General features: G+C 43.3%; 2 long non-coding RNA genes across 3 annotated transcripts in view; one reads left to right on the plus strand and one right to left on the minus strand.

Annotated features, from left to right (window-relative positions):
* Nucleotides 1–1,779, minus strand: part of LOC114020254 — a 29,413-nt gene extending 27,634 nt beyond the window's left edge. Inside the window, exon 1 of the long non-coding RNA XR_006283698.1 lies at nt 1,649–1,779. This is a non-coding gene — a long non-coding RNA (uncharacterized LOC114020254). The remainder of the gene's footprint in view (nt 1–1,648) is intronic.
* On the plus strand, nt 1,634–26,703 carry LOC122461640. 2 transcript variants are annotated; one of them, XR_006283697.1, is made up of 3 exons: nt 1,634–1,769; nt 8,298–11,779; nt 26,647–26,703. It is a non-coding gene; the product is annotated as an uncharacterized LOC122461640 (long non-coding RNA). The 2 variants fall into 2 exon arrangements; XR_006283696.1 differs by lacking the exon at nt 1,634–1,769 and adding an exon at nt 1,859–2,148.
* The last annotated feature ends 123 nt before the right edge of the window (nt 26,704–26,826 follow it).

Below are 26,826 nucleotides of genomic sequence, written 5' to 3' on the forward strand. Positions count from 1 at the left end.
TGACTCTTGCAATGGATTTCAGCAGATCACCCTAAAGGGCTCCATTGAATCTGCAAATAAATAGCACGAACACAGAACTTTCAGTGATTTAAAACACTGAACTGAATCTACTCTTTAGCTATGTAATAGAGAAATAAAATCCTGACAAAGGTCTAAGATGGAGTAAATTAAAGAGTTTCTGACATAGCTCATTATTCCTACACTGACAGAGTTTTGTAAGTAAGGCAAGACAACAGCAATGCAGATTTTAGGCAGTTCTCTCCCTTACGTGTAATGTCTGCTGTTGAGACAACATACATATAGGCTCAGAGAGGCAGTAACTGCAGGCCTTCTATGCATCATTAGTGCCTGATCGCTGTCAGAATTTTTCAAGAAAGATACCTCTGCTGTTTGACCTGTCAGAGCAGATGAAGGAAATCCAAAGCCCTCAGCCATAATATAGCAGCAAACACAAAACAAATGGAGAGCTCTTCAGCTGGTGAATTTTTTCCCCCCCGAATCAGCCTTCAGCATGAACCGTTCCCACACCTATTTGCAAAACCCAAACAAATAATAATAATCAACCCTACCACGCATAACCCAGATAAAGATAATGGGGGTTGAACTAGGAATTCATGAAGGCACCCCTTTTGTGTTTTCCTTATCCCCTGAAACAAACTACAGATCTATAGCACAGACTGCTAAAGGGCAGTGAAAAAGACTTCTGAGGTTGCTCTCCATGTGTCAGAATACACTAGCAAGTAATAATACCATCCCCAGAAGATGATGCAAGGAGGAAAACTTCCCTGGCTGGGAAACTGGGTGAGAGTCAGGGAGCAGGAAGTGTGCGGGGGAAGGAGAGAAGAGACACATGGTTAGGTATCATTCATAGAAACGACTTGCAAGAGATGAAGAGGATGAGCTCTGTTCACTTCTCTTGTCTGGGCTAGGCCAGAGAATGGGTTACTGAAAAATTCAGTTGCTGACATTCACTTTTTTAGAAAAAAAAAAAAATCGGTGTAGTCTCCCCTTTCGCCTAACCCCCCTTGCTGTTGCTGGGCCCAGCCCCTTACAGAATGGGGAGCCCGGCCCACACCATTCCCCAACAAAAGACTACCCAAGCAGTCGGTGTTAATTATTCGGGACACGCAGAATCCACCCCCTAGAGTTTTTACGGCCCAAACAATTCACTGAGGTAAAGCGGGTTACGTGACGCACGGATTCTCCCCGTTTCCCCTCAAGAGCTGTGGGACTGGGGGAGACCCCAGCCCTGCCCCCCCGCCCGGGCTAGTGACTCTCAGCTGTGGCCCCTGAACCCCCAGGTCACGAGAGCTCCGCGCCCAGCACCTCCAGCCCCCGAACCGGTCACCCCCCGCATGATCTCGGCCGCCTGTCCCGTCACCCTCTTCACCCCCCCTCCGGACTCGACGACGGTCCCAGCCCCCCCGTCTGCCGCGCTCCCCGACCCGCAGGCGGCTCGGGCGGCCCGATGCAAGGGAGCGGAGATCAGCGCACGCGGGGGCTGTAGCACCAACCCGGGCAGGGCCGGTGAGCGGCTCCCGCGGGGCAGCGGGTGGCGAACCGCGCCCCCGGCTAACGGCGCAAGGTCTCTACCCGCACGAGTCCTAAGAGGGACACGCCCCCCGGCTGCTGCCTGCCTGGAGCTCACCCGGGCAGCGGCTCCTTCAGGCGGGCACCCGGGCGCCATCCCGCCTCGCCCTCACGCCTGCCCGGCCGCGGACGCAGCGGCACGTCTACAGCAACCATGGCACCGGCAGCACCGCGCGAAGGTACCTGCCCCTCGCGCCCCCCACCTCTTGCGCCTGGCGGGGCGGGGCTCGGCTCGGCTGCTCCGTCCCCTCCAGAGCCCCGGAGGGAACCAGCCGCCTACACGCCCCAGCAGCCTGTGGGCTTGCGATGGGCAGGAACCAGCTCCAAGGCTGCTGGGGCCTGTAGTCTGGGGAGCAGCCGGGCGCCTCGCAGTAGAGAGGACTGAAGACGCCCTGCCCGACCCAACATCAGGCTGGCCCTAGATAGGGTCCGCCCCTGATGGAGTGACTGATCCCCATCCCCAGCCTGCCCTCCACCACTCCTTCAGCAGACAGAGCAGCATCTCAGGCCTAGCACTAGGCTTTGCAAGGCCCCATGCAGCCAGCTCTCTCTCCATCTGTGAGTTCCCCCATGAGGTCATATGTTGCTCCAGCCTTTGGTTACTCCATAGTCTCCCTCCAACCACAACGCCTCCGCTCTTGGGAGGGTGAGGGGGGAAATCGGGTCATTCAGGGCTTTGACCTTCGCTGTAGCCAGCTGGTCAGAGGGGAATCACAGAGGTGAAGTATGCTGGTGCTGTGCCAGAGGGTGCCACGGGTAGGCATGTAGCAGGTGAGGCTTCTGGAAGTGCAGGGTCCTATGCAGCTGTATGGGACACATAGGCTGAAGTCTGCTGTCAAGGTTCCTTCCCTACTCTGAACTCTAGGGTACAGATGTGGGGACCTGCATGAAAAACCCCCTAAGCTTATTTTTACCAGCTTAGGTTAAAACTTCCCCAAGGTACAAACTATTTTACCTTTTGCCCTTGGACTTTATTGCTGCCACCACCAAGCGTCTAATAAATATATAACCGGGAAAGAGCCCACTTGGAAACGTCTTCCCCCCCCTCCAAAATCCACCCCCTTCTCTGGTGAAGGCTTGATAAAAATCCTCACCAATTTGCATAGGTGAACACAGACCCAAACCCTTGGATCTTAAGAACAATGAAAAAAGCAATCAGGTTCTTAAAAGAAGAATTTTAATTGAAGAAAAAGTAAAAAGAATTGCTTCTGTAAAATCAGGATGGTAAATACCTTACAGAGTAATCAGATTCAAAACATAGAGAATCCCTCTAGGCAAAACCTTAAGTTACAAAAGGACACAAAAACAGGAATATACATTCCATTCAGCACAGCTTATTTTATCAGCCATTTAAACAAAACAGAATCTAACGCATATCTAGCTAGATTACTTACTAAGTTCTAAGACTCCATTCCTTTTCTGTTCCTGGCAAAACAACCCACAGACAGAGAGAACCTTTGTTTCTCCCCCCCCCTCCAGCTTTGAAAGTATCTTGTCTTCTCCTTAGTCATTTTGGTCAGGTGCTAATGAGGTTATCCTAGTTTCTTAACCCTGGCCAGGAGGGATTTTAAAGGTGTTTATCCTTCCCTTTATATTTATGACATCTGCAATCAAAGCAGTTGGTGTTGGGGGAGGCAGCATTTGAAAGCCCTGGATTTATCCCTCACCTGTCAGTGGCAGATGTGAATCTATAGGTTAATTTAATCTTGTTTTGCTGTTATAATATGATACATAGATTCAATTTCCCTTCCTCACACCTTTGCCCCACACTCCTCAGGAACATGGATCAAGCTCTGCTGTGCAACGGTTAACTAATTTTCTCTTCTTTTCTAATCACCTGTGCCCCACAGCTGGTTCCACATGTTACTAACTGTCAGGAAGAAAATGGGTGGGTTTATCAGGGTTGATGAAGAGACATAAAAGGGAGCAGGGGTTGGGGGTAGCCACCATCATCCAGCTGCCCAGGAGCAGATAACAGTTACTTCTTCAGTACCCACACTTCTATTTGTCATTTTACATATACACAGAAGTAACACTTCCCATGCTGCATATTCCTCACAATCTCTCCCATGAAAGCAGCAAGTGGCATAAGAAAAACATGGTAATGACAGCATAAGATCATTTAGGAATTACAAGGTTTAACTAATTATGAGCTTTTCAGGATTATTGCTTTCTTTGATGTTCATACAGGTCTCACCACATTCATGTAGGCTACTGAGAACGAATCATTTAAAAATCCTGATGACAAGCATCATAGCAGCAACACTACATATTATCATACTGGCTTAGAGTCTAATGAAAATTAAAAAATAAAATAAGCAAATAGGCTGATTGCTAGTAAGTGGTTCCCCATTAACCATTGTCCAAAAGAAACAGGGCAAGATTTCCATTTGCCAAAGAATAAATTCAATTTTAAACTATTATCAGCAAAAACTATCAAGTAGAAGTTGTATGTGAAGGTGGTTTGTGAAGAAAGATGATAGCTGTATGTTATTTCTGCTACAAATTATGTGGAATGATTTCCAAGATCTTAGTAAATTTATGGTAGGATCTGACTACCAATTTTAAGAAGTATACTGCTTCACCTAACAATTTACAAACCATAATAAGCCTAGATGAAAAGTTTATCATGGAGCTTCTAGAAACACATAATATAACTGACAAGCAATGCTGGAGAAACCAAATAATTTTTTTTTCCCAAAGGCAATATCTTTCACTTGTCTCTCAACTCCATCAGAAAAGTCCCCCTTCAACATATTTGTTTATAATCTACAAGGTTGTATCCAAGGAAGAGGAAACTTGCCCAGCTAGTTCTGAAAAGATCAGCATATACATAACAACCCAAGGAAAATCAGGCAAGTCCCCTCTGTGTGTGGGGATGTGTGTGTGCAAGTGTGCTTCCAAACAGCAGGAAGTTAATAGCTAATGTTAGGTATAATTATAATATATTACACTTATATAGCACCTTTCACCAATCACAAAACACTGCACTTTTTTTTTTTTTTGGTATTATCCCCTTTTTACAGATAGAGAAAATGAACTTTAAAAGGTCAAGTGACTTGCTAAAGGTCACATAGCAAACCAATTGCAGAGTCAGAAACAGAATTCAGGCCACTTTGCCTCCAAATCCTATGCTACAGCTAGTTGACTGTGTAGCCAATCTGAAAAAGGAACAAGTGTTGATCCTGCTAATAAAGATGTACATAATCTATTCTAATAATAAAATTGCATTAGTCTCTAAAGATGAAAGGATATGTTGCAGTTTTTATAATATAAAGGCCAGTGGTGTAGTTGTAGCCCTACAGCAAGAGCTTCTGAAACTCCTAAATAGCATATGCAATAAATATATTTTGCAATCAACTTTGCCTCCTTCTTGTGGAAATGCAGAAATCAACACTGCTAAAGATACACATTTCTTCTTACAACTCCTATTTCAGGGCAGTGCTACTGCACTCATACATCTTTAATAGCTTCACTTTTAGTGATTGAGGTGCATTTGTGAATACTTAAAGATGTCTGGCTATGCTTAGACTGCATCTTCATCTGTTTCCAAGGGACACTTGGTGCACATCAAAATCTTGTCACAAAGCTCACACTGAGTGCTTTATGGTGGGGTGTACAATACAAGTTGAAATTTCTAAAAAGAATGATTACAAATTCAGGTCCCTTCATGCTTTTGAAACAAGTTGTGAAGCCTGATGTTGCTGCAGTTTTCTGAGTAAATACTTCCTACTGCATACAGTAATTTGGAGGGAAGTGTTGCATTTGTGACAATTACAGAAGAGTAAGAACACAAATCTCTGAAACTGTTGTCAAGAGGACTGCCTATAGTTGCTCTTCTTTATGCTCTCTTCCAGCATGCGTACCTTTCACTTATTAGAGCAGTAATGCCACTATACTTACGGAAAACGTTCCGGTTGATTGCTGGAACATTTGCTCTAGAAATAAAGGAAACTCATCAATTCCCTAAACTAGAGATGGATTCTGGTTACAGGAGGCCCTTTCCCAGATTATAATCTTTCCACTATCCTTACATAGACCATTTTAGATCTTTTTGATATGAAATGGGTGGAATCCCTTGCCTCACTGCAAACAAAATCTCATCTCTCCTGCAGCCTGATATAGTAACAAAATGGCAGTTCCAAAAACAATATTACATGAAACTCCAGACTAAATAAATATTCTTCTCAGGTTTGGCTATCCCTGTGCTTTGTCTTAGTCTAAATTGTCTCTAGAGGTTTTAGCTGTTTCTAGGGCTTTTTCCCTCAGGACCTGTCTGGTCCAAACCCTAGGTGTCTTCTTAAATCTTTATTTTGGGTGCAATAACAAGCCAGCTGCACCACTGAGTCAGCAAAACCAACTTAACACTTTCCGAGGAGGGTTAACACCTGCTAACAGAGATGGGTGTTTCAGAAAAGCTCTGCCAAAGTTACAACATACCACTTTTTCACAGCATTATTTTAAGATAGCAATATAGTTATTGATCAACTTCTAAATTAGTCATAAAAATAACAGGAAAAAGCCAAATACAGTCTAACTGCAGCATCGTTCTTTTTCTGCTTATGTCAGGTCATGAGTAAAAAGGTGCTAGATGAGAAAAATAGGTCTTGCTTTTCATAAGTGATGTTTTAAAGAGAAAAATTTTAGAACATTCAGCATATTCTCTGACGATAACAGTCAAGTCTCTAGAGGAATTACAGCACTACAAGATATTAAATCTGTCTTCTAAAATTGCTTTAACTATAAGGAACTAAATTTTAAGTGTGCCTGACAGGAATTTTTCTCTTTTCTTTCTGTCTCTGATGCAGGAAGTTATTTTTACTAGAACAAATTTAAAATGAACAGAGCTTTTTAATATTGTTTCCAAATTTTTCAGAATATCAATTTTTAATCTTGTAGGATTCTCCAGTTATTTTAGTGTGGATTCTTCCTTCCCCCCAAACCTAATCCCACAGATCCAATATTGCAAACACTTAGGCACGTGAATAGCTTTGCTCATGTGAGTAGTCCCACTGACTTCAATAAAAATACTCATATCAATAAAATTACACGTGTGTGTAAATGTTTGCAGGATCAGGGCCATAGATCCTTAAGACTGTCAGTGTCTGAGGTTCAGATTGCATGAACATTGGCAGTTATACAGAGTTTGACCCAATTGTTCACCCTGTGCTCCTCAGTTTATTGTACAGTCCAGTTCCCCTTCCTACAATATTGGCAAATTTAGCATCCAGATGCCCAGCAGATACTGCGTATTTGTTAACTCCCTGAGAATCAAAATGCTACTTAGCGTCTTTCACTGAAACCCCAATTGGCAAAATGGTGCTTTTGGGTTTACACACATCTCCTGGGATCAACATAAGGGAGTGAACTGAAGGGGGAAGAAGGTCAAGGTACAATAGTGGAGAAAGTCATTCACCCAAGGAACACATTTTTTTCTCCTTCCACATGGGCAAGTTACAAGGCCAACAGCAGTCAGCAAACATTAAATCTGCTTTATCCACGTCTTCATTTTGAAATCTCCTCCCCACAAGATTTCTAATTTTTTCTAAATAAAGCACAATTTTGGACTTACACATTTATACCATGTTCTAATCACCACCTACCTCTCTCTAAAACGTACAATAGCTTAAATAATTATACATATTTGGAGTCTTGCACATGCATCTGAAAGCAAAATATGGCCTACAAATTACAAATGATAATGAAGGGAAAGTGACATGCATTACTCTCCAGAAATGCATAACTTTTGCTGTCTTAGGGAGCGCCATTGACAGCTCTTAGAGGGGGTTGCATCCAACCCTCCCTGCAAAAGTGAAAGTCATTCAGCCAATCTACAGAAATACAACTAATCCGGAAAGGAGCAAAGGAGACAGTTCATTCTCAGAGACTGGGATTCTGTTGTTGATTTTATCACCTAGATACTACAGGAATGAGCACACGAGATAGAAAGGAAGTGGGGTTAAGGAAAGTGAAGGGCCATCAGAATGTACAAAGTCACCAAGGGATGTTTTGTAAAATATCCAAGGGAAATAAGGACACTCCCAGTGTTTCAGGATAGGGCCCTTAAAATGTCATCTACTTCGTCAAAATGACTACCTTGTTAGTCACCTGTACTGTGCCATGTCCATCAGTGACACTATGTAACAGTCATTAATAAATTATGGGATCTGCAGTTTTATAGGATTTTTAAGTAATTAATCATGGTTTCTGACAGAGCCCTGAAAGCAATGCAGCTGGCTATAGCCAACCTATTTAAGCAGGATGGCTCCTGCAGGTTCTGCTGTCACACTCATTTGTACTTACACAATGATTTCAGCTTACAGCAGTAAAAGGTAGATGTATGCACCAGGAGTGGATCGTGTCCTTTACTTTGACCCCCTGAACCTACTATATTGCATGTGTTCCCACAGCGAGACCTAGTGAGACTCCAACTCCAACGTTAAGGAAAAGACCAGTACACAGGGGTCATCTGTGCACTGAAGAGAAAGCTAATTCACCACACGCTGCTGTTATGTCTAATACTAAGGGATTATAGTACTCCTGTTTTACAGTTGTCTCACCTCAATCAACAACTCCTACCAGCCCTTTCAAATTGGATGCTTTAGGATTCTACACTTGCCACAACACTGATTATCCTCTTCACAGTGAAACTGCAAAGCAGAGACACAAATCATTTTTATGTCTTGTGTTTATTTTTTGCCATACAGAAGTTACAGAAAATATCTATGCAGCAAATGGAGGAGCATCCCTCCGCTGGAAAGTGATATAACACTTGCCAAGCAAGCTGTTATTGAAGGAGAGAAGGTGACAGCTTCATTCTCTTCCTCTGTGTGCTGTCCATGCTGCTTCTGCTATTGCTCCTTCTGTTGCCGCTATACTGTCTCTGCTTTATTCCCCGGGACATTGAAAACAGTACAGTAACTGCCTCTATTTGCTGCACTGCGGGCAGAGCTTAAAACCAGGATTTATTCTGGCATGAACCTTGACCTCTATAAAAAAAAATGGACCCAGACTGTGCTCATCTCTCTCTTGGCTGAAGTGGCAATATGAAAACATTTTCTCTATGCTCTGAGTCCGACAACACTTTATGGTCTCTCTCTTAAATATAATGAATGAACATTGTCACCTAATGAAGTCATCTCAAAGATTTAATTTCCCATTAAAACTAATGGTGTTAAAAAAAATTAAAAAAAAAAAATAGAGAGAGAGAGAACCTCACATCCAATCCGTTTTTTGTTTCTGGGTGCAGGAGGAGCAGAGGTGTCCAGCTCTGCTTTGATGTATATCAGATGCATTGTCCTGGGAACATCCCTGCAAGATTCCTAAACAGAAGTTTGAAACAACTACAGGAGGGAGTGCTCCAATGATTCCCTCCCAGATTTTGCAGTGAGCCTGGTGACTGCCAAGAAAGGACTTTGGGAGTGTGGTCAGTGCTATGTGAATATGCATATTGCACAACACAGCCTAAAGTTGATGTGCCTCACTAGCAAGTCTCATTGCCTTAATTTAAGGAGCTTCCCAGTAACCTAGGGTAGAAGAGTTTTCAGATACCAGTTCGCAGGGCAAGGAATTATTGGAAGAACAGGTGTTATAGAAGTATTTCCCTAGTACCAAGGAATAGAATAGTCCTCAGACAACCCCCAAGTACTTTATTAACATGAATCAAGCCTCAGACTAAAGCTCCAAGTCCCATTCATTCCACAATTCTGTGGTCGAAGAATTTGACACAGAATCTATCCCTTGCTGAAAAACTGTGCTCCCGATTTTTTTTCAGTTGAAATGAAGTGGCCACAAAATATTTTTCATCCTATCTAATTTAAATGTGGCTGTTCCTGTTAGCCATATAAATGTACAGTCTTTTTCTGAATCCTACTAAATTCTTGGTCTTGATATCTTCTGTTATTGATTTCCACACGTTAATTATATGCAATATTAAAATGTATTTCCTTTTAGACTTTTTTTTTGCCATTAAATTTCATTGGCTATCGCTTGTTCACATGTGCTTTATCTATTTTATGTATAATTTAGTATAGCTCTATCATGTCACCTCTGATTCCTCTCTTTTCTAAATAGTCCCAATTGTTTCTCTCTCTTGTCAAATGGAAGAGATTATTAATATTTTCCTTCTTAGTCACTGATCCCGACCTCTATTTCTGCAAAAATAGTGTGATTAACTTTTTTCAAAAAGTGGGGGGAATCACTTTAACGACAGTCTAAAATTACTAGATATTTTGATAATCTTACCATTTCATATACAGGATTGCTAAGCAGTCACAAATGGGAAGGGAGATGATCTGTGCCATTATGAATGAGAGTGTAAGTGGTCCATGAGTCACTCTATTACAGCATGGCTCACCCTATGAAAATGTTTGAGAACTGCTGATTTAAGTAAGAGAGCATTAGGGCATCACTGGTTCAGGTAGCTACCATAGATAAGCACATTAGCAGGATGTTTCTGAAATATTAATATTTAAATAGTAGTAATAAGGTTTCAAAGTTGATGCCCTTCTGAGACAAATGAAGGAGTTCACACCTCCCTGTGATGCTTTTTAGTCCTTCTGGAGGCAGACTCAGAAAGGCAAGACAATGCAAACTTTGGATAATCAAGGCTTTGGACTCTTTATTTAAAGCCTGCAGAGCCTCTATCCCTGTGGCCTGGGCTAAGGCCTGCTGAGTTCAGAAGCGATGATGGGAGGAACCAGGAGGAGAGGTTGAAGCTGCCTGAAGCACTCTTTCCTCCTCCCGACTACTCTATCTGGTACAGATTTCTATGCAGAAGCCCTTAGGTGTAAAAAAAGGCTTAATCTAGGTCATGTCCTTTTCCTGCCACTCCCTTTTCCTCATTGAGATGAGCCAGTTGGCTACTTCCATTGTCCAGGCCATACTTTTCTGACCATGTAGATGACAGGGGCTTTTGGATAATTGATGGTTGGATATACTGCATTATTTATTCTGCAGTGAAGAGACTCTATTATATTAGTTATACTGTACTGCATTAGTTCACACTCTGTAATCAGTCTTCACAAGCAGAAAGTAGAGGAAGTGATTTTTTTCAAATGAAGGCGTAGAAGCTGGAAAATCATTCATTCATTGAAATATCCTAAGTCTGCCAAACTTGTAGATTCCTTGTGTGCTTATATTTCAAATCCTACTTATGTCTTTATGATTCTGAAAACAAAAAAGCAGAATAATAACTCTTCAGAAGTAGAATATACTACACCCCTACATTAATTACTGCTTAAAAGATGGGACAGCTTGCTCCTCTCCAGTGTGTCAGCTCAATACTTTTCAAAGAGTTTTCCTCAACAAAAGTCAATGCTGTCCATTTATAATAATCACTAACATTTTACAGAGAAGGGAGGCTTCCTTCATATTTTATTCTTGTAATGATTAAGATAGGAAGAAAGACTCATTCAGAATGAGAATTTGAGAAGGGTTTTCTTTATCTTCATAAGTTTTCTACCAGCAACTTTCAACAAGTCCTCTGCATGTCTGCACTACCAATATAATCTGTAGTGTTGCTTTTTCTCTTCAACTGAATGTAGCAAAAGTTCAGTATTTTCCTTTATATATGGAGCTTAAGCTGATTCTTTATCCAGATATTTTACTACATCTGTCCTAGTTTCACTAATTCTATAGAATAAGAAGTAGAAAACTAGTTTTGAATAGTCAAATAAAAATTTAAGACTGTGGTAATCAAATGCCTCTGGGGAATTTATATAAAGCTATGAAACAAAAAGGCACACTAACTCATGTACATTTTAATCTCTTTAGCTTTTCAAGGAGACTCATTTATTAACTTGACATGAATCTGTTACCTTCCTACAGGGAGAATGAGAAGTCATCTATAAAACTGAGAAACTTTCCAGTTAACTCTAATTTTACCTTCACAGCTTTACCATAAAAATCCCATGTTACAGCTATATACCATTTCTACAACCCATGTAAATTGGACAGGAGTCTCTGTAGCTTGTCAGTGCCACAGGATGCCAATGTTAAAGGAGGAGTCACTGGTGAGCAGCACAGACACTCACTCCCTCAACAAGAGCTGCCGCTGGCCAGTGAGTTAATTTGTCTCCTGCATGGCAACAAAATATTATCACTTGGCAAACCATGAATTGATGGTGCCTTTTGTATACGTCAAAACAGACTGAACTACTTTCACACACCAGTTGTTAACACTTCATTTGTTATAAGTGAAACTCTGTGGCCAGAAACTTCAGAGGGAAAGTGCTCTCAACACCATCCATTGATGAAAAAAGAAAAGTGCTGCCTTACAGAGCTTTATTTGCATAGGCTACTTATCTACAATCCTCTAGTGACATTTGGGGAGTCACCATAACTGGAAACTGAATTTTGGAAAGTAATAGGTTCCCAGAGAAAGAGAGCGATAGTTCTTACTTTGTGGTAAGAAGCCTGTTTCCAAACAGCCAGGATTCTGCTCAAGGGTCCTGTGATGGGTTGGTTCACAGAAACCCCGTTGGGAACTGCCACCTGATGTGCTGGGACTACCTCTGAGTCCATTTTCCCTGGCAGCTTGGGACTTCAGTGCCCTGCCTGGTTGTGCTAGACATGCTAGCCCATTACAAATACAGACCCAGGTCTGAACCATGTCCCCCAAAAACTGCAGGATTAACTGAAAACAGCGTAAGAAGTGCTCCTGTCTCCAACACCCAGATACCGAGTTCCCAATGGGATCCAGACCCCAGATAAATCCATTTTACTCTGTATAAAGCTCATACAGGGTAAACTCATAAATTGTTCACCCTCTATAGCACCGATAGAGGTATGCACAGCTATTTGCTCCCCCAGGTATTAATACTTGCTCTGAGTTAATTTGTAAGTAAAAAGTTATTTTATTAAATATAAAAAGTAGGATTTAAGTGGTTCCAAGTAATAACAGACAGAACAAAATGAATTACCAAGCAAAATAAAACACGCAAGTCTAAGCCTAATACAGTAAGAAACTAAATGCAGGTAAATCTCACCCTCAGAGATGTTCCAATAAGCTTCTTTGACAGATTAGACTCCTTCCTAGTCTGGGTCCAGCAATCACTCACACCCCTGTAGTTACTGTCCTTTGTTCCAGTTTCTTTCAGGCATCTCTTTGGGGTGGAGAGGCTATCTCTTGAGCCAGCTGAAGACAAAATGGAGGGATTTCCAGGGGCTTATATAGTCTCTCTCTTGTGGGTGGAAACCCCTCTCGCCCCCTGTGTAGAATCACAGCTACAAGATGGAATTTTGGAGTCACATGGGCAAGTCTCATGTCGATGCATGACTCAGTTCTCTACAGGCCGAGCCATTGCCCACGTTAGCCCAAACATTCCCAGGCAAGCTCAGATGTGGATTGGCGTCTATCAAGGTCCATTGTTAGCCAAGTACTTCCATTTACTTGAATAACCCCTTCACACTCTGTTGATCAAATCTGCCTTAGGTGCTTTTTACAGCAAACACTTTAAATACAAGCATAGAGCCAATGCTCATAATTTCAGATATAAAAATGATACATGCATACGAATAGGATGAATACATTCAGTAGAACATAACCTTTTCAAAGATATGTTACATGGCATATCTAGCATAAAACATATTCCAGTTATGACATATTTGCACTCATAACCATATTTCCATAAAGCATTATGGGGTGCAACATCACAGGTCCTAAGCATGCCTAATTTCCTGCCCATGGGAACTTTACTGCAAGAGATAATACATATTGAGGACTTTGCTGCAAGAGATGATGCAGAGTACAGGAGCTGAGTGGACTCTGGCAAGGCTCTGCCTACCCACCACATTACTAAAGCTCAATTGCTAAGCTGGATGGTGGTGCCTCCTGGTGGGATCAGGCAAGTAGCTCCTTTGGTCTGGAGACAGACCTGCAAAGAGATAACTGAACTTCTGCTACTCATTAATCCAAAATATGAGTGGGATTGGTGAGGTGGTGCCATCAAGGGACATTCTCATTGTTGAGTGGGAAGGGAATTAGATGGAGTTACTGTCAAAGTTACTAGAAAAAGGTATTTTACTCTATCTTAATATCTATTCTGCTTCCAGGTTTCCCCAAGTTTATGGCTATTTCCCTTTAACCTAATAAAGAGTTCATTGTCTGTACACAGTCCTAGACTGCTTCTGATGGGAAAGTTCTGTCTGTTCAGAGCACCCAGGGAAGGTGCTTTTAATTTTCCCAGGTTTCTGGGTGGCAGCTAGACCTTCTTTATTATTTTTCAATAGGAACCCTAGATATATTGAACCTGGCCCTTCTTGCTGCCATTAAGCAGTTGGCCGAAGGGTTACATAAATCTCATCTTTTCAACATAGATCTTACCATAGCTATTTTGGAAGCTGTGGTAATCCAAGCTCTCTCTCATATACTTGGATTTCTTAGCTAATCATAACCAATTAATGCTTAACATTCAAACTAGACTGGAAGTGGGCTAGGAGTCTGGCACACCCTTTGGAAACATTCTGAAATCTGTAGAACTAAATTATTTAGTTTCTACAAATTACGTCCCCAATCCCAAAAAGCACTTAAACACATGAATAGTCATGGTGACTTCAAGCATGTGTTCTGGTAGATGGGGCCCTCTGGCACTTATCTTGTAATGTAGATATAGACGTAGCTTGAGTCACCTGAGTAATCCTATTGAAGTCAACAGGACTACTAACACATGTAAAGCTACATCTGTGCTGAAGTGTTTGCAGGCTCAGCACTGTTTAGCTTCCGAGCTAAGACCCCCCAGGTTATCTGCAAATGTAAAACATCAATAGCATAGACACTAAAATGGAAAGATCACTTACTACAGGAATAGAAAGCATAATACTGTACAGGGTTGTTATAAGATAGCCACTGAGACCTGATTAAATGTATGTATGTGTGCTTGTAACAGTTCTATTTATGCCTTCCTGTGTTCCTGTTAACTGTCTAACCGTTGTTTACACTGATCTTAATGCTTGTGCACTCATTTTCTTTAATCAAATATTTAATCATTAGAAATAACTTGTCCTGCTAGTTCTGGTGTCAGTCACACAGCTTCACATAATTGATGTTAAAAAACAAGAAAATAAAGATTAAACTAGCCCTATCAGGCATAATTTTTCTGTCATGCTGCTGAACTGTATTATGCATCATTCACTTTTCTCTCAAATAGCCTTCTAAGTCACAGGTTCTCAACCCACACAAGGGCTCGGAACAGGTGTTGAAGGGCATCATTGCCTTCCTTGTCAATATGGCTAGATGTAGGTCCTGAAACTTTTAAAAACTGTAACCTGGGGTCAACACAGAAAAGTTGAGAACCATTGTGGTTTTATTTATTTTTTGCATTACAATAGTGCCTAGAAGCACTAACTGAGATCAGAGCCATATTGTGCATGGTACTGTTCAGATTAGTAACAGTCTCTGCCACAGAGAGCTTACATTCTAAATAGACAATACTGACAGAGTTAGGCTAAGTCTACATTGCAAGACAGGAGTTTCAGGTACCCACCTATTTCAGGCAGGTTTGTACTCAGCACAGCTCAGCTATGCTTCCCCTGCCAATACCCATGCTACCTCAGATACACTGCTATTTGTACTCCTGCTAGCTTGAGTATCACACCCCTAGTGCGTAGTGTAGACATAACCTAAGAGGAGGAACAGGAGCATAGAGAGGTGAAGTGACTCGCCTAAGGTCATCCGGCAGGTCAGTGACAGAGCTAGGAGCAGAACCCACATCTCCCAACTCCCAATCCAGATCACACTACCTGTAAAGCTGAATCCTAGGTTTTGTCTACACTGGTAAGTGAAAGACAAAACTTGTCGTTCAGAGGTGTTAAAAAACACCCACGCAAAAGACAAAAGTTTTGTTGACAACAAGTTGCATATGAGAATCTGAGGATTTCCTGGACAAAAGTCAGGATATGCTTCTACGGGCACAAAGCTCTAAAGATTAGAGCAGGTTGGACAGTGGAGCCAAGAGGCCAGTGAAGAAGCTTGGCAACATGTGACCTCCAGAAGAAGAAGGGGGAATGTCCGGGTACCAGCAATGCAAACACAGGTAAGTAACCATTTTCATGTTCTCTCCACAGGTACCATTGCGGAGAGTGGACCAGATGATACATCTGGGGGGAGAAAGCAGAAGGAGACTCCGCTGGTTGGAAGGCATGAGATGCAATGTCCTGAGATTGGGGGTTCCACGACCACCACTCCCAAGAGAAGGAGGCGGGTGGTGGTGGTCGGGGACTCTCTCCTCAGGGGGACTGAGTCATCTATCTGCCGCCCTGACCGGGAAAACAAAGAAATCTGCTGCTTGCCAGGGGCTAAGATTCGCAATGTGACTGAGAGACTGCCAAGACTCATCAAGCCCTCGGATCGCTACCCCTTCCTGCTTCTCCACGTGGGCACCAATGATACTGCCAAGAATGACCTTGAACGGATCACTGCGGACTACGTGGCTCTGGGAAGAAGGATAAAGGAGTTTGAGGCACAAGTGGTGTTCTCGTCCATCCTCCCCGTGGAAGGAAAAGGCCGGGGTGGGGACCGTCGAATCGTGGAAGTCAACAAATGGCTACGCAGGTGGTGTCAGAGAGAAGGCTTTGGATTCTTTGACCATGGGATGGTGTTCCATGAAGGAGGAGTGCTGGGCAGAGACAGGCTCCACCTAACGAAGAGAGGGAAGAGCATCTTTGCGAGCAGGCTGGCTAACCTAGTGAGGAGGGCTTTAAACTAGGTTCACCGGGGGAAGGAGACCAAAGCCCTGAGGTAAGTGGGCAAGCAGGATACCGGGAGGAAGCATAGGCGGGAACGTCTGTGAGGGGAGGGCTCCTACCTCATACTGAGAATGAAGGGCGATCAGCAGGTTATCTCAAGTGCCTATATACAAATGCACAAAGCCTTGGAAACAAGCAGGGAGAACTGGAGGTCCTGGTGAAGGCAAGGAATTATGATGTGATTGGAATAACAGAGACTTGGTGGGATAACTCACATGACTGGAGTACTGTCATGGATGGTTATAAACTGTTCAGGAAGGACAGGCAGGGGGAATAGCACTGTATGTAAGGGAGCAGTATGACTGCTCAGAGCTCCGGTATGAAACTTCAGAAAAACCTGAGTTTCTCTGGATTAAGTTTAGAAGTGTGAGCAACAAGTGTGATGTAGTGGTGGGAGTCTGCTATAGACCACTGGACCAGGGGGATGAGGTGGATGAGGCTTTCTTCCGGCAACTCGCAGAAGCTACTAGATCACACGCCCTGGTTCTCATGGGCGACTTTAATCATCCTGATATCTGCTGGGAGAGCACTATAGCGGTGCACAGATAATCCAGGAAGTTTTTGGAAAATGTAGGGGACAATTTCCTGGTGCAAGTGCTGGAGGAGCCAACTAGGGGGAGAGCTTTTCTTGACCTGCTGCTCACAAACCGGGAAGAATTAGTAGGGGAAGCAAAAGTGGATGGGAATCTGGGAGGCAGTCACCATGAGTTGGTCGAGTTCAGGATCCTGACACAGGGAAGAAAGGTAAGCAGCAGAATACGGACCCTGGACTTCAGGAAAGCAGACTTCGACTCCCTCAGGGAACTGATGGGTAGGATCCCCTGGAGGAATAACATGAGCGGGAAAGGAGTCCAGGAGAGCTGGCTGTATTTCAAAGAATCTCTATTGAGGTTACAGGGACAAACCATCCCGATGTGTCAAAAGAATAGTAAATATGGCAGGCGACCAGCTTGGCTTAATAGATCTTGGCTTGCGGATCTTAAACATAAAAAAGAAGCTTACAAGAAATGGAAGATTGGACAAATGACCAGGGAAGAGTATAAAAATGTTGCTCGGGCATGTAGGAATGAAATCAGGAGGGCCAAATCACACCTGGAGCTGCAGCTAGCAAGAGATGTCAAGAGTAACAAGAAGGGTTTCTTCAGGTATGTTGGCAACAAGAAGAAAGCCAAGGAAAGTGTGGGCCCCTTACTGAATGAGGGAGGCAACCTAGTGACAGAGGATGTGGAAAAAGCTAATGTACTCAATGCTTTTTTTGCCTCTGTCTTCACGAACAAGGTCAGCTCCCAGACTGCTGCGTTGGGCAACACAGCATAGGTAGTAGGTGGCCAGCCCTCTGTGGAGAAAGAAGTGGTTAGGGACTATTTAGAAAAGCTGGACGTGCACAAGTCCATGGGGCTGGATGTGTTGCATCCGAGAGTGCTAAAGGAGTTGGCGGCTGTGATTGCAGAGCCATTGGCCATTATCTTTGAAAACTCATGGCGATCGGGGGAAGTCCCGGACGACTGGAAAAAGGCTAATGTAGTGCCCATCTTTAAAAAAGGGAAGAAGGAGGATCCTGGGAATTACAGGCCAGTTAGCCTCACCTCAGTCCCCGGAAAAATCATGGAGCAGGTCCTCAAGGAATCAATCCTGAAGCACTTACACGAGAGGAAAGTGATCAGGAACAGTCAGCATGGATTCACCAAGGGAAGGTCATGCCTGACTAATCTAATCACCTTCTATGATGAGATTACTGGTTCTGTGGATGAAGGGAAAGCAGTGGATGTATTGTTTCTTGACTTTAGCAAAGCTTTTGACACGGTCTCCCACAGTATTCTTGTCAGCAAGCTAAAGACGTATGGGCTGGATGAATGCACTATAAGGTGGGTAGAAAGTTGGCTAGATTGTCGGGCTCAACAGGTAGTGATCAATGGCTCTATGTCTAGATGGCAGCCAGTATCAAGTGGAGTGCCCCAAGGGTCGGTCCTGGGGCCAGTTTTGTTCAATATCTTCATAAATGATCTGGAGGATGGTGTGGATTGCACTCTCAGCAAATTTGCGGATGATACTAAACTAGGAGGAGGGGTAGATACGGTGGCAGGTAGGGATAGGATACAGAGGGACCTAGACAAATTGGAGGATTGGGCCAAAAGAAATCTGATGAGGTTCAACAAGGATAAGTGCAGGGTCCTGCACTTAGGACGGAAGAATCCAATGCACCGCTACAGACTAGGGACCGAATGGCTTGGCAGCAGTTCTGCGGAAAAGGACATAGGGGTTACAGTGGACGAGAAGCTGGATATGAGTCAACAGTGTGCCCTTGTTGCCAAGAAGGCCAATGGCATTTTGGGATGTATAAGTAGGGGCATAGCCAGCAGATCGAGGGACGTGATCGTTCCCCTCTATTCGACATTGGTGAGGCCTCATCTGGAGTACTGTGTCCAGTTTTGGGCCCCACACTACAAGAAGGATGTGGAAAAATTGGAGAGAGTCCAGCGAAGGGCAACAAAAATTATTAGGGGTCTGGAACAAATGACTTATTAGGAGAGGCTGAGGGAACTTGGATTGTTTAGTCTGCAGAAGAGAAGAATGAGGGGGGATTTGATAGCTGCTTTCAACTGCCTGAGAGGTGGTTCCAAAGAGGATGGTTCTAGACTATTCTCAGTGGTAGAAGATGACAGGACAAGGAGTAATGGTCTCAAGTTGCAGTGGGGGAGGTTTAGGTTGGATATTAGGAAAAACTTTTTCACTAGGAGGGTGGTGAAACACTGGAATGCGTTACCTAGGGAGGTGGTGGAATCTCCTTCCTTAGAAGTTTTTAAGGTCAGGCTTGACAAAGCCCTGGCTGGGATGATTTAGTTGGGGATTGGTCCTGCTTTGAGCAGAGGGTTGGACTAGATGACCTCCTGAGGTCCCTTCAAACCCTGATATTCTATGATTCTATGATTCTAAGTGCCAGTGTGAACAGTGCTTTGTCACCAGGAGCGCTCTCCTGATGACAATGCTAACGCCACTCATTGGGGGTGGAAGTTTGTCGGCAGGAGAGCTCTCTTTTGCTGACTGTCATAAATATAAAGGGAAGGGTAACCACCTTTCTGTCCCCAGTGCTATAAAATCCCTCCTGGCCAGAGGCAAAACCCTTTCATCTGTAAAGGGTTAAGAAGCTAAGATAACCTCGCTGGCACCTGACCAAAATGACCAATGAGGAGACAAGATACTTTCAAAGCTGGAGTGGGGTGGGGGGAAACAAAGGGTCTGTCTGTCTGTCTGTGTGATGCTTTTGCCGGGACCAGGTCGGGAATGCTCTTCAGAACTTCTGTTAAATTAGTAAGTAATCTAGCCAGAAATATGTTAGATTTCTTTTGTTTAATGGGTGGTAAAATAGCTGTGCTGAATGGAATGTATGTTCCTGTTTTTGTGTCTTTTTGTAACTTAAGGTTTTGCCTAGAGGGATTCTGTATGTTTTGAATCTTATTACCCTGTAAGGTATTTACCATCCTGATTTTACAGAGGTGATTCTTTTACTTTTTCTTTATTTAAAATTATTCTTTTAAGAACCTGATTGCTTTTTCATTGTTCTTAAGATCCAAGGGTTTGAGTCTGTGTTCACTTATGCAAATTGATGAGGATTTTTATCAAGCCTTCCCCAGGAAAGGGGATGTAGGGCTTGGGGGAATATTTTGGGGGGAAGACGTCTCCAAGTGGTCTCTTTCCCTGTTCTTTGTTTAACACGCTTGGTGGTGGCAGCATAGGGTTCAAGGACAAAGCAAAGTTTGTACCTTGGGGAAGTTTTTAACCTAAGCTGGTAAGAATAAGCTTCGGGGATCTTTCATGCAGGTCCCCACATCTGTACCCTAGAGTTCAGAGTGGGGAAGGAACCTTGACATGGTTGACAAACAGCGGCTACGCTGCACGCCTTTTGGTAGCATGGCTGTAGCATCACAGCCATGTTGCTAAAAGCTGCGTAGTATAGACATAGCCCAAGCAAAGGGCTGCAAATCTGCAGATGTGAGATTTGAGGTGGGATTTTTTTTAAAGCATCCCATTCTAACCAACTGAAGTTTAACACCATCTTCTCACCTTAACATAAACTGTCCATAAAATCAAGTAAAGCCTCTTTTCCTCTTTACCACTTTAAGAGGAAGACAGCAAGTTAGCATTTCAATTACTAGACTGAATAGTGAGGGTAATCCCCTCCCAAGACAAGAGTATTTAGGTTATTCAAAACTAAGGAAAACAGCAAGGAACCACAGAAGGACTTTACAGTGTTCCACTGTTCCTGAAAGACTTCAGTGATCTGGGAAGGGAGGTGAAGGAGAGGAATATCCAGATGAATATCCAGAGAAGAAAGAAGGCAAAAGATACTGGAGGTGAACAGCTGATTAGGTAAATAGCATAGGGGAGAAGGTTTTGGTTTTGTGGAACACTGAGGCAGCTCTATGAAAAAGGGGTTGTATTGTTCTGATGGCTTCCATGTCAGCAGCTGGGGTACCAATCTCCTGGATGATTAGTCAGAGTCAGGAGGGCTCTAAACCAATGGTTCCCATGACATTTTTTGATGGCCTCAGAGTGCAGCCACCAACTCTTGCTGGTCGCTGCTCTGACACTTTTTCCTTAATACACTTAATTAACTTTAGAAAAAATAAATAAGCACATGTACACATCCAAATCATTGCAATTTATTTATTGCTAGCTAGTAAGTCTGCTGTGAAGTCTGCACTATTAGGTGCTGTGGCTCAGCCCCAGCACAAATGAAGAACTGGATGGGGGGAGATGGGTGGGGAGGCAGTGGGGGCTACTAGCAATGGGGGGGAGCCCAGGGATGCAGTAGGGGCCCTCAGGAAGGTGGGTTTGGAACTCTCCTGCCTCCTGTGGAGTCCAAGGTTCCTCCAGCATTGTGCCCCATGTGTCTCCTGAGGCGGTGTAGGGTATCGACCCCTGCTGGTGGTACCAACTGTTGGATCATATTAAAGAAGTTCTGTATTAAAATCACAAATGAGTTTGATTCCCCATAGTTTAAATTCCAGGGTATTACTAATTAAGAGGTCTCTTGGTTTTTGGTAATGTTTCTCTCCCTCTATGTGTGAAACTTGCAAGCTGCTAATTGTGTTAGTACATTCTAAGACAGAGTCTGTTCTCAAAGCAATTCACAGAGAGAGAGACTCAAAGCAATACTCTAACAACAGAAACAGCACCCAGAGACTCCCCGCCCTTTTGTTGTATTAACAATTGTGATTAAAATAGAGATAGAGGATGTATGTGGATGGATGCTTGGTGTGGATAATAACTGAATGATGAGGGAGGTGCCAGCCTAAGGATCCAGTGTCCATCGGCTGAAGAAGGCGTCAAGTGGAAATAACCAGAGGACCTCTGGAGGGCAGACTGGAATCCACCCAACAGCCTCAAGAAAGGGAGAACCAAAGAACAAGATAACATCTAGCAGCATGGAGCCGTCAGGAATGTGCTGTCTGCTGATTGATTCAGCAACAGCATGATGAAGCAATTCCCATAGACTGGCATAGGAAGAAATTCCTATAAAAATAGACTCTAAAAAGTGAGAACTTTGGGGTCTGATTCTGCAAACCAACTTCCAGGAGCATCAGATGAGCATCTGACAAGACCCTGCTCCCTCCTCATGTCCAGGCCACCTGGCCAGTGGCTTGGCATGAGCAACTCTAAGGCTGGTAACTATGATAACAACCTTGCAGAACCTGTGTGTGTGTTTGTATGAATGAATGTGTGAATAAATATGAGATTGAATGGAATGTTATAGCTATAACTAACTGCTTACTATGATTCTTTCTGTATTCACAATAAATGTGGTATTTTGCCTTTTTCCCTTTAATAAGATCCTGCTGGTTTTTATTTTATTGGTATAATACCAACAAACTCCAAGGCAGTACATCCAGGATCAACAGGGAGGGGAGGGGGCCACTGCTTTGCTCCCCCCTTACACTCAGTCACCTCCCAGAAAGCTGTTGTGCCCACAAAAAAAGCCACTGGTGTCCACATTTGAAAAACGCTGCTCTAAACAACATAGGAGCATGGTGGTAATGGGGCAACCATCGTACAAACATACAAATATATAAAACAGCCTCATGGTGTCATGCATGAGAGGAATCCAAGCATGGGCATGTAAAGAATACATTTTTAAATTGTCTGTATACTAATGATAGGAGCCGAGGTATTAAACAAGGAGTTGGAAATGGTCATATGAAAACATGTGATATGGTTGTATGCATTGTTGTTGTAGCCATGTTGATCCCAGGTTGAGAGAAAGTGGGTGAACCACTATCTTTTAAAACCCCCTCCAACTGCACACCTCTAGTTGTCACCTACCACCCCACACTGGAACCCATACACGATATCATTGGACAACTAAAGCCCATATTCAATGGGGACCCTATCCTGAAAGAAATCTTTCCTGAATCCCCTCTTTTGGCTTTCAAACAACCCCTCCACCTCATCAGAAGCAAGCTCTAGAGTCTAGGAGACACCAGCTCAAAGTGGCACCAGACCCTACCAGAACAACAGATGAAAAACCTGCAGACATACCTCTACTGTTACAATAATCAACACCCACCACCACAGCCCACCTTTCAAGAGCCACAGGTTGGATACATGCCTATCACAATATGTGTCATACTTTATCCAGTTCACTAGATGCCCCAACAGCCACTCTGTGGGCAAAACCAGACAATCACAATGCTCTCAAATGAACTCACATAGGAAAACAATAAAAGACAAAAATATCATATCACCTATGGGTAGGGCTCCATGTCTGTCATGGAGGTCACGGAAGTCATGGTTTCCATGACCTCCATTACTTCTGCAGTGGCTAGTGTGGCTGACCCCAGGGCCACTGCCTCTCCCAACCCATTGCCCCTGGCCCCACTACCTCCTCCAGCACCCCATGCCTTGCTACCCACCTCCCCATCCAGGGCTTAATTTGTCTCCCAGCTTGCCAGGGCTTTGTAAATTTGCTGTGAAAAGTGATATTTGTATGTTTGTTAATATCACTTTTCACTATCTCCCAGCTAGCTAGCAAGTCTGCTGCTGTGAAAAATGATATTAACAAACATACAAATATCACTTTTCAGAGCAGCAGACTTACTAGCTAGCAAGTCTTAAAGCAAACAAAACAAGCAAGAGAAACAACAACAAAAGACAAGAACATGCAAAACACTTTATTTTTGTTTCTATTCGGTTTTGGTCCAGTAAAGGATAGAGACAGCTATACATTATTTGTATTGAGTTTAAAAAAACACACCCTTACATAAATAAATTACAATGATTTGGACATGTATATGTGCATATTTATTTGTTTTTCCTAAAGTTAGTTAAATATTTTAGGAAAAATTATCAAAGCAGCCACCTGCAAGAGTTGGTGGCTGCATTCTGAGGCCACCAAAAAAATTGTTTAGAACCCAACTAATTTCCCAGACCTGAAAAGCTCTTTGTAAACACCTCTTTCTCACCAACAGAAGTTGGTACAATAAAAGATATTACCTCACCGCCCTTCTCTCTCTAATATATGGTTAGCATATAGGTCTGTCACAGGATTATCACTCATTGCTAGATGGTGCCCCCTTTGGACAATTCCAGGGATTAGCACCACCTGATTCAGCACCCCCTATCTTCTGTTGTTGTATTCTCCTCTCACTCGCAGCCCTGGTCTACACTACGAGTTTAGGCTGAATTTAGCAGCGATTTAACCCTGCACCCATCCACACAATGAAGCCATTTTTGTTGACTTAAAGGGCTCTTAAAATCGATTTCTGTACTTCTCCCCGACGAGGGGATTAGCGCTGAAATCGACATCACCAGGTCGAATTTGGGGTAGCGTGGATGCAATTCGACGGTATTGGCCTCCAGGAGCTATCCCAGAGTGCTCCATTGTGACAGCTCTGGACAGCACTTTTAACTCAGATGCACTAGCCAGGTACACAGGAAAAGCACCAGGAACTTTTGAATTTCATTTCCTGTTTGGCCAGTGTGGCGAGGTCATCAGCACAGGTGACAATGCAGTCCCAGAATTGCAAAAGAGCTCCAGCATGGACTGAACGGGAGGTACTGGATCTGATCGCTGTATGGAGAGACGAATCCATGCTATCAGAACTCCGTTCCAAAAGACGAAATGGCAAAATATTTGGAAAATAATCTCCAAGGGCATGAAGGACAGAGGCTATAACAGGGACCCACAGAAGTGCTGCGTGAAACTTAAGGAGCTTAGGCAAGCCTACCAAAAATCCAAAGAGACAAACAGCCACTCTGGGTCAGACATGCCACTTCTATGATGAGCTGCATGCAATTCTAGGTGGTGCCCTTACCACTACCCCACCCTTGTACATGGACTCCTGCAAGGGGGAGTCTCACGCAACAGGGATGAGGATTTTGGGGATGTGGAAGATGAGGAGGAGGAGGATGAAACCGTTCTCCCCAACAGCCAGGAACTGTTTATCACCCTGGAGCCAATACCCTCCCAAGGCGGGCTCCCGGCCATTGAAGGTGGAGAAGGCACCTCTGGTGAGTGTACCTTTGTAAATATAATGTAATACAGAGTCACAGTACAGCTGCTTTATGACTCAGTCCTCTGGCCAGGTCACACTTTAATTTCCCTTTTGGGGGAGTCTTCCAAAGTCTCTGTCCACAAGCAGGATCAGGCAGTCTTCACACCTACTGCCCTGACAAGGTCACTCCTGTAATGAGTCAGCCAGACTTCCTAGTCACTACCCTATGCAATAGTGCTCTGCGATGGATAGTAGGGAGCCAAGGCCCACCCTCTACTCTAGGTTCCAGTTCAGAGGCCTGTCATGAGCAGTGAAGGGCTGTATCTACACCAACCTTACTACTTTTACCCCAGAATCCTTCCTACTATGCTACTTCTCTCTTGCTTTCTCTCTTACTTCAAAGACAGGAATTGTGCACTGGTGCAAGCCTCCTGGCTTTATAGAAGGCCCCACACCTTTTCCCTCACAGGTGAGATTCCTCCTAATCAGCAACCTGTACATAGCCTAAATCTCCCCTTTTTGCAGCTTAATTGGCTGATTAGGCCCATCTGGCCTAATTCAGCTCTTGCAGGGCAGTCGGGGGAGAACACCCCATCACAGAGTCATATGACTGGAATGTTAAAATTGATGATTACAACTTGTGCCATAAGAAGAGGATGGGGAAAAGAGGAAGGAGTGATACAAAACATCAAAGACACTGTTATTAGTAAAATTAAGGCTATCCTGTTACAGACCACTGAATCTCAGAGAACAGGACAAACTGCTCTTTAAGCATCTGTCTGTAATGTATAGGAAGAAAATTGTGTTATCTGGGGTGACTTCAACCCTATATTTTCACGCAGGGGAACATTTGCTGGACTCCTCAGTTGGCCAATAACAAAATTCCTTAGTTTCTAAAAATATTAGATAATTCTCCTCAAAATGTTCTTTGGTCTCTTTGTCACCTTCAAGGGATATATTCAACAGTGGCTGTATCAAGCTGCATCAAGAGTGATGAAGAGTAAAGGGATTTCATTTATCTTTAAAATAATTTGATATGCCAATCATATAGGAAGGCAAATCAGGTACAAATGTTTGATATAAAAATTTATGAAACATGAAATGGGCTCTAAGAGTAAGTCTTCTCATACACCTGAAACAATAGGTCTCTCTGAAGTGTCAGGGTCCTGAATAATTTTATGGTGCTTTGTAGCTGTAAAATGATGAAGTACAGTACGTGAGGAAAGAATTAAAAAGATAATTGAATACTGGTTCATAAATCCATGAAGATTCAAATGCATGCTATGGGCATTAAACAATTCTTGCTAAGAAATATTTCTTCCCAGTTAGATTGTAAAGGTTAATAATAAGTAAAATCTTCTGCTGAAACATCTCTTATATTTCTTATAAGACATGACACCATTGACCCTCAGTTATCAGTCATTTGATGATTATGCCTGCGTTTGCTAGTAAAGGTTATTCTTCACTCTTTGATTAAATTAGAACATGATCTCAGACTTTGATTAATACAGAGTAGTAATATCTCATTCCTCCATTGAGGAGAATATGTCCTAATTTAGGATCAGGCCAGGGAGTGGAGTGAATGTGCTTCTTTAAGTTTTGAAAGTGATCAGTCTTCTTAGAAGACCACTCGTGATATTTGCATTATTAATCATAAAGGTGGATATTGCATATATATATAAGAGAAGATATTTTTAAACTAGCCATAAAATCTGTAAAGCTCTACAATAACAAATGGCCACTAACAAGAAAAGGGGACTGTTACAGGATGGTTGGCTCCTCTAACTGAAGTAGATCCAGCACCACTGTGCCAAAACAGGTTTCAGAGTAACAGCCGTGTTAGTCTGTATTCGCGAAAAGAAAAGGAGGACTTGTGGCACCTTAGAGACTAACCAATTTATTTGAGCATGAGCTTTCGTGAGCTACAGCTCACTTCATCGGATGCATGTGCTCCCACTTGGGCCAATTAAGCGGGCAGGGCTGCACCAGAGGCCATAAA

The sequence above is a fragment of the Chelonia mydas genome, chromosome 9 (genome assembly GCF_015237465.2).
Source record: "Chelonia mydas isolate rCheMyd1 chromosome 9, rCheMyd1.pri.v2, whole genome shotgun sequence".
NCBI classification, from domain to species: domain Eukaryota; kingdom Metazoa; phylum Chordata; order Testudines; family Cheloniidae; genus Chelonia; species Chelonia mydas.